We start from the raw sequence: 8382 nt of genomic DNA, 5'->3' as shown, positions 1-8382 counted from the left end.
GAGAGCTCCCATCGGCAGCTCACAAACTCCCGGGTTCTCTGCTTCTCTGCCACAGGAGAAGTCAAACTAATTATAATAGTCGTCTCCTGCACGAGGAGACTTCTGCTTGAATCAAAACAGAACTTACCGTATCCGCTTGACTGTTGTGAGGCCGAGGCATCCATGGTGATAAAAAATCATTTCGTCAGGAAATAGTTTGTCCTAGAATATCTCTTAGATGGTTTAGTCCTTGCGCAATGTAATGCGTTCTAAGTGTACAGCCGAGTGAAAATTACCTTAGGAAAAGGATGCGTGTTTCAGTCGTTTTGTAAGATGTATTTTAAGTGTACGTTGAATTACGGACTTGGCTCGCGGGCTCAAAATATAGATGGTCACAAGATCCAAGCCGGTGTTGACAGGGCATGTTCCTTCTTTTTCAGTACAAACATGATAAAATGGCGCACGCTGCCCCTGCTTTGTTGGCAGCGTGCGCCACTGTATTACATATGGAATAAACATACGAAAAATCACTGGAGATCACATGCACTAACTTAACGCAGATTAGCCAAAATGGAATGCTTATGTTTACGGTTGTTCTATAAAAAGATTTGTATGACTCTGTGGGAAAGGTCCGTGAACGAAAATTCATTCACAAGACATCTCTCTGAACGACTAGAAACTATATGTATATTGTAAAGAGGGGATTTAATTTCTCCGAGCAGGGTGAATTTTTCAGACGACGCCTTTCGTAGAGAGGCGTCGTCCGAAAAAAAACCCATTGCCACCAAAACTCGTAATCTCGATCCGTAGTGGTGTCAGTCTCACCTGCTTTGTTGTATTTTTGGATATATTGCTGGTCTATTGTTGGATATATTGCCCCTGACACTGGTCCTATGGCGCAGACTCGTAAATCACGTTATGTGAAACATAATCCGATCCATCCCCCGACGCGCGTATTTCGTTGTTCCTGACGCAATGTCCATTTTCACAAATCCTTCGTAAACAGGTGCTCAATTATTCACCACCTAATTATGGCGTTGTCACGCTCCACACACACGCTTCCAAGTTCCTGCCGCGCCGGCTCTTCTGCTCTGTCGTTCACGTTAAAGCCAGGTGGGTGTGAGTAGTAGGCGCCTCTGACACTGGGCGGAGCCGATCGACGGCCGACGCTGCTCTGCTGCTCTACCAACCAACAGCGAACACGTGTGCGCCGGTTAGTTTGCTGCTAGCCCGAAAACCGCGTGATCATAAGCCATTTATGGTCATGAAGTGGCGAGAACGATGCAACCCATTGCGACATTACGATTTATTGTTTTAACTCCATTCTGTTTAAGATTTATTTGCTTTTAACTTGAAACTGCACAGGATCGGGCTGCAGCCATTTCCAGGAAGCAGCAAACATGCGACGTAAATCAGCTAGTGCATTGCCCGCAAGGGAATGAGATTCTACATGCCACCCAGAACTAATGACCCGTACTCGATCACTTGATCACTTGATCTTGAAACTTGATCACTTGAAACATGCACTGTCAAGAGATCCCACTGGTCTTAACAGGGCTAAGGTGCGCCATAAATCACCAGCACACGAGAGATCCCGCGGGATCGTTACGGTGGGAAAACAGCAGAGAAACGAATGATCTGCACATTTGCCATGTCAAAGAAGGTTGGGACCTAGTCGAGACTAGGCCTGGCAACGACATCATGACCTTGCCATGAGGATGTCTTAGGGCATTTACATGCTGAAGGCATCAAAATACGGTTCTTTCAATCATAGGTTCCAAGCTCCTCCAAACCGTCGTTCTCGATAAAATAAGTTTCAAGGCGTGTACTAGTACGTCTCCTAGCAAAAGACATACCTGGGTTTCAGCCCTAGCCATACAAGGGTTTAAGCCCTAGTCAACACCTGGTTAAACCCTAGCCATACACGATATTTAACCCTAGCCATACGCGCGGTTAAAACAGCTGTGGCTGGTTACATGTTGCAACGCTAGCACGGATCACTTCAGCATGTTTTGTATCCATAAGGGCGATTTTTTACTAGCCTTTCATGAGCTTATCACCCTTACTCTCACGGATTGTTTCGGTCTTCCGGTGCAGATTCGGATTTCTTCAAACCGGTGAAAACTGTGTACAAACGGACAGATCAATGGAAGGGAAATACCCGAGTGTACAACCAATAAGAAGGCGACAGCGGTCGCATGAAATGTTGAAAGAAGCAGCAGAAATTATTCCGTCCAGATGAGCCGGGAAGACAGACGCAACCCGATTTCACACGATGTCAGCAATAGCGATGCCTGGATCACTGTTGAGCAGATGCACAGACTCTGAACTGAAACCTTTCAATAAATCTTAAAGATCTAAAAGCTGTTTTTGGACTACTTCTTCCGTGCACCACTGTAGCCATATCTAACATTAAGCTGTTTGCAATTGTGGGGCAGTGCAGCTGCGTCCCCAAATTAACGACAGTGAGGTTACACCCGTGTAGACTCCCAAATAAACTCCGTGTAGACTCCCAAACTCCTGTCGAATACGACAGCCGTGGTCCTGCAAATATTTTTAGCAAGAAATTAGTATCATGTGTCATAAATAGATGGACTTTCGACAGGGACAACGAGAGTCCCTCTCACAAGTTGAGGGGCCCACGCATCTTTTCGGTTTTTTCTTTTCAGCCAATGCCCATAGGATCATTTTTTCAGGAAGTTGAAAGACTAAGCCCCTGCTCTAACCTCTGCCCCCCCCCCCCCCATTCCTATGCCACTGGCCTTCACAAGCTTGGAAATCATTAAACTTACACATAAATCTGTCGAAAATTTGTGTATCGCTTGTAACCTTGACAACCTGAGCATTGTGAGACTTTATAGCATTGACGTGATATATCCAAAAATTGTTAGGTGAAGACGTTGAGGTAAAATTGAAGTGTTGACTCCAAACCTCTGAGGGATTTCTTTGATACCCTGATTGGTCGGATACAGGCTCGAGATTTGGGGTGTACTCAGCTGGGTGTCATCTTTCGAAGCATAACAGATGAGAAGAAATCAACAATTATAGGTGGCAGAGTCAGCTAGGTCCATAGGACCTACAGGGTTTAGAGGGCGGGGCAATGATTCATCCATCACGCAATACTTTTAGCTGAAGCTGGTCAATTTCCAACATTATCAGAGGTTGTTTGCGTGAAAAACAGCGGCATCATTTTGGAGCAACAAACAGCTCATGTGCCATGGGATAGCATATTTTTCCAAAGCTCTAGAAACATCAACTGAATGTTGATTGGATGCAACTCAGTGCAGCACAGGGTACCTGACACTACCTGGAGGGCAAGTTAGATCCTCCCCTGACCCCATCCCCGAGGCTAAATCTCCCTGGGACCAAACAGGACCAACTCGTTAGCAAAGCTCTGAGCCTTAAGGCCCAGTGTTTGCTGAGCACTGTATAAAGCAAGCAAATGTGGCTAAGTGCAACGCTCGGGACGTCAAAGAAGAGTTTTTAAGAATTGCATACTAATCGGACCGTTTGCCATATGGAAAATATTAATTATGCCGCTGATAATGATCAAATGCTAGCATGCATCAATAGTGCGGCTGAATTGGCATGTTCCAATTATGACATTTTTTCTGTAATTGTAACAGTATTAGACACATCAGAGCGTCTGCAAGTGTGCGTGGGTCGCACTTGAAACCAAAATTGCACAAGACATTTATGACACCAATTTGCAGGGATGTAGTTCCCTCTTCCGTTGTGGGGGGAGGGCGTTACAGTCTCCCAACTTGGGCGCCAGGTCACTCCAACATGTGCTCCATCTCCTCTCCCGTAACCCTGAGAAAAAGGGGTCCAATTCCAAGAAAAACTTCTTTATTTTTGTTTTGGGTGGACTGCACCGTTTGCAATGGCAAGCCCCCCTCTCCCAACTTATGTGGCGCCCCTGAAACTTAGCTTCATGAACTTTCCATTAGAGATTTGAAGTAGCGTCGGTGTAAGGTTTAAAAACACAATATTTCTTTGTTGGCTTCTTTACGTCGCAATATGGGAGGCATGATGACATAAACGTCAGGATGGGAAGTACCTCGACGTCAGGATAGGACGTACCTCGACGTCAGGATAGGAAGTACCTCGACGTCAGGATAGGAAGTACCTCGACGTCAGGATAGGGGTACCTCGACGTCAGGATCGGAAGTACCTCGACGTCAGGATAGGAAGTACTAGGACGTCAGGATGGGAAGTACCTCGACATCAGGATAGGGGTACCTGGAAGCAAATATTCCCGGCGAGTGCTGAACAATCAGCGGAGTGAAATGCCTATGTCACCCTGTATTTTGCAAGCAGCGCCAGTGCGGTATTGTTATGCCTCTGCGGCACCAGCACTGTGTAAGTTGTGATACTTAGCCAGCGCAATGGGCTAGCGAACTGTCATTGAAGCTTATCAGCGCTGCATCATTCATTAAAAGCAACTAATATCTATACTCTACACTAGGCCGGCACCGATTTGAATGCCATTTTTGAAAAAAAGCGTCCAAAATATAGTAAACTCTGGTAAAAATGTTGCCACCTAACCCGCTAGTGTAGGGTGGTGGTCCATGACAGACATGGGTTCGAGCGACGCTGCTCCGCCCATAGCCGACCAATTCCACTCGCACGCCGATATCACGTGACCAGTGTTAGCTGACCTGCCCGCAGGGCATAGCTGGGAACGAAAGGTGCAGAAGCGATTTGTTGGTACAGAACGGGCAGTGGAAAGGAACGAACTGAGCGGGCTGAAAATATTTCATGACCACATGCTATCGCCATGGTACTATGAGGAAGAAGGGTTGTACTTATCGGGGAAGTAAGAAGAAAAACTCTACCAGTAACCGGTTGTTGAATGACCAGAGATTCCCATAAGTGACGGGTTGTTTACGACCAGAACTCTGATGAAATATCGACTGACATGCATTGGCTCCTAATTTTATGGTTAACTCCGCGCATACCTCTCAAAACAAAATTATAATTGCTTCCTGTTATATCAAATATTGCTTAAAAGCTGACGTCATTGGGACATTTGGTATCAGTAAAGTCATGGTACATTTTATGAGGCCTCGACGCATTTGCTCGCCTAGCACTCTGTAACAGATTTGATGTGAATATGGTTATTAACGCTCTCACGAGAGGGTGGGAGGGTCTAATGCTGACACCAACCAAACCAAATGCATGCCTACGGTTTCAGTGGTGCGCTGAAGGCTGTAACGACCAAGGCTGCTACTACGTCCGCACTAAAAGGCAGGCCTCCCTGAATGTCCAATTACCGACCAATGAAAACAGAGGAACCTTGGTTGTGGTGGGTAATGTTATTCGACCATGCTTATCTTCACATCGATGAATATACACATGATAGTAAATTATCATCGTATTTGCATGTAAATTACCCTCTAGTTACAATTGCGTATTAACTTATTATATTTTGAACATAAATTATTATGGTACATCGTGCAATCATAATTTCATATTAATTAATTATATTTTGAATATAAATTATCATACTAATTTATCATCGCTACGTCAACAACTCAGCGGCACCGCCATTTCTATCGCGCCATGGCCCCTGAGCACTTATATGGCATTTACACCAGCTGACGTTCCATGAGATGTGTGTGACGACGTGCTGTCACGCTTCCTATGAAATAAACAAACTAGGCCCGTCACCTCTTCCAAACTACCCTTCAACAGACCAACGGCGCCGCACGAGGGCTCCACATACATTGCACCTCTCCTGCCTTCTTACGAGCCCATGTGGCGAGAAGAAATCTGATTACTCACGGAGCAGCGTGTTTTCGTTGTGGTGACTCATCAGGAGGACTGAGTGTGCGTGCGTAGCACGCTTCGTTGCGTCACGAGAGTGACCGCAGACGAGACCTAAATACTTGAGGACTCCATAGACAATCATCTGGTCCAACGTGGGAACATGCCGAGGATTTCGCCAAAGCGCGGGCCGGGAGCGGAGTAACAGACATTTTACGGCGGCTGGAGGAAGTATTTTCCTCAGATTTCGAGACTTCTGCAGCGAATTTTACGGGTCCCTCTGGTGTTCAGAGTTTCCTGTTGGGGGTTGAGTGAAGTGCTGGTTTGGGATAAGGTGTTTTTAAATATATTTAAAGCTCCAACCGTAGTCAGGCTGTTCAGAATGTCGTAATAAGATTATTACAAAGCATTCAGTCGCCGAACTGTTGGCGAGCTGTGGTGTAAAATGCTTTGCAAAGTTTTTGCGGAATGTTATGCGATCTTTTACTCGAACGATCGGCCGTTATATTTCCTGGTTTACCTGATGTTTTGGACCTCCTGATATGTCAGGGCTCCCGGTGATCTTAGGCCATCTCTGGAAACCCCTCGTGCCTCACAATAGCGTTGTGGTCCTTCATGTTTCTGGGTGCCCCGCTGCTTACGGTAGCCATGATGCCTTGGGGCTCTCTGGTACTACTCGGGCTCACGTTTTGGCCCCCAAATAATCCCCAAATGTGTGGCCTTGGCCCACATGGCGTCTCTCCTGCGGCCTGCCCTGTTCTGGGGTTTTCTTTGCTTCATTCGTATTCATCTGGGGGCGGCTTCCGCAAGAGAGCGCTAGACTTACCCAGAGTCCTCTTGGCAATGCGTGGCTTCCGTTCCCTATTGCCCAACGCCGTCCAACGTCATAACCTATGACGTCACATGTAAATCCATCACAACAGTACCTGCGCCATGGAGTGCAGCCGCTTGTGTGTGACGTCATAGGCAGCAGCATTAGGTAGGTACTTTACCAAGGTAGAACTGGGCCCTGGTGCGAGGTGGCCGCCGTTAATCAATACCGCATCCCCGCCGACCGCCTCTGGCCATACTGCCGAGAAATACAAGGCTGCGGGCGGCGGCAAGACACATATGCGCCACCTCCCTCATCCACCGACAGCAGGGTTAATGTAATGAGGAGAGATGTAATGAAATGCGATGCAAATTTAACGAGACAGCGCTGTGTTCGCTGCAGCGAAGCGCATTGTACGGTCAGGGCGAGGCACTGCCGGCTTGGCGCCGGAAACAGCACGTGACGACGGCGCTCGGCACATGAGATTGCAGGCTCGTGTATTACGCTCCTGATGTCTGACGTGGGGCCTATATTTGACACTTACTTATTGTTTCTTAGTATTACGATGCGTATGAATTGCTGGCGTGATAAATAAATCCTTCGAGAAACACATCTCACACATTGGGTATACCGAATTCGAGGAATGAGTTCTTGATCGCATTACTTAAACGTGAAATTCGCGGGAACGAAGACTTAAATAGGGACAACGCATTTAATTTCGTGGCAGGCCGTGGATGTAACCTTTTAATCGGGGAATGTGCGGCATGGGCTTCGCTGTAAATCGGGTCTGCACTAGCTCTGCACAGGGTGGTGACGTCACTGGTGCCGAGACTTCAACGCGGCGCGGCCGCTTACCTTGCGGCGTAACGTTGCGGCCGTACATCGGCAATCATTAACTAATAAAATTTTATTAATTATATATGTAATATAATATTGCATGCATACTTATCTAATTAAATAAATAATTAGCCTTAATAAAAAGATGACGATCAAACTGTCATCAAAAGGTACAGCTGACCAGCGGGCCAATTATGAGGAATTTAATGGCGAGTATGACGGTGTGCTATGCAAGCCTTTGCTGCTATCCATCAACATGCAGCCACATGATAAGTGAAAACGTACACAAGAGGCTGATAAGAGGTCGGGCGACCGGGACGGACTCCCTTCGCATCGACAATGAATAAACTGTGGGCGACAGGTGCATAAGACCAGCAAGCTAATCGTGAAAACTTGAACGTCAAATGTTATGATGTGCTTTGCAAGCTTACGCGGCCAATTATTTCCACGAAATTTGAGTGAAAATTAAAAACGCCTATGCAAAAACCACTGCAGAGGTAAGTAGCCATGACACCGGACCGCCTTCGCATCGACAAGAAGCCAAATGCTGGGGTAGAGATATAGAACCAACAACAGAGAGCTGAATGCTTGTAATTTATTAACAAGCATGATGCCATAGTAATGATGAATAAAGTAGATGATGCAAGAGCATACGTCCGGCTGTTAAAATGCAATCAGCGTAAAAAGCGAAACAAGCGTAACATGTTGTGCATCGGCAGCCTAGAAAGAGGACTAACTTCTTACTTGTAGCGAGAATGTCATTTCTGGTAGGTGCATATATGTACAACTATTTCAGGTACAATAAAATGGTAAGCGTGTTCATGTGTTTTGCGAGCTTATCTTCAGCAAAGCCGTTAAAGTGAAAGCGGCGAGTGAAGTGAACACGCCTCCGCAGGGCCGCGGGTACTGGGGAGAGGATGTGTCCCAACTTTCCTAAAACTTAGCAGCTGTCCGATGGGCACCGACTGAAGAGAAGTAACCAAAAT

This window comes from Pollicipes pollicipes, unplaced genomic scaffold (genome assembly GCF_011947565.3).
Source record: "Pollicipes pollicipes isolate AB1234 unplaced genomic scaffold, Ppol_2.1 Scaffold_4792;HRSCAF=5659_pilon_pilon_pilon, whole genome shotgun sequence".
NCBI lineage: Eukaryota > Metazoa > Arthropoda > Thecostraca > Pollicipedomorpha > Pollicipedidae > Pollicipes > Pollicipes pollicipes.
This window is presented reverse-complemented; position numbering follows the sequence as displayed.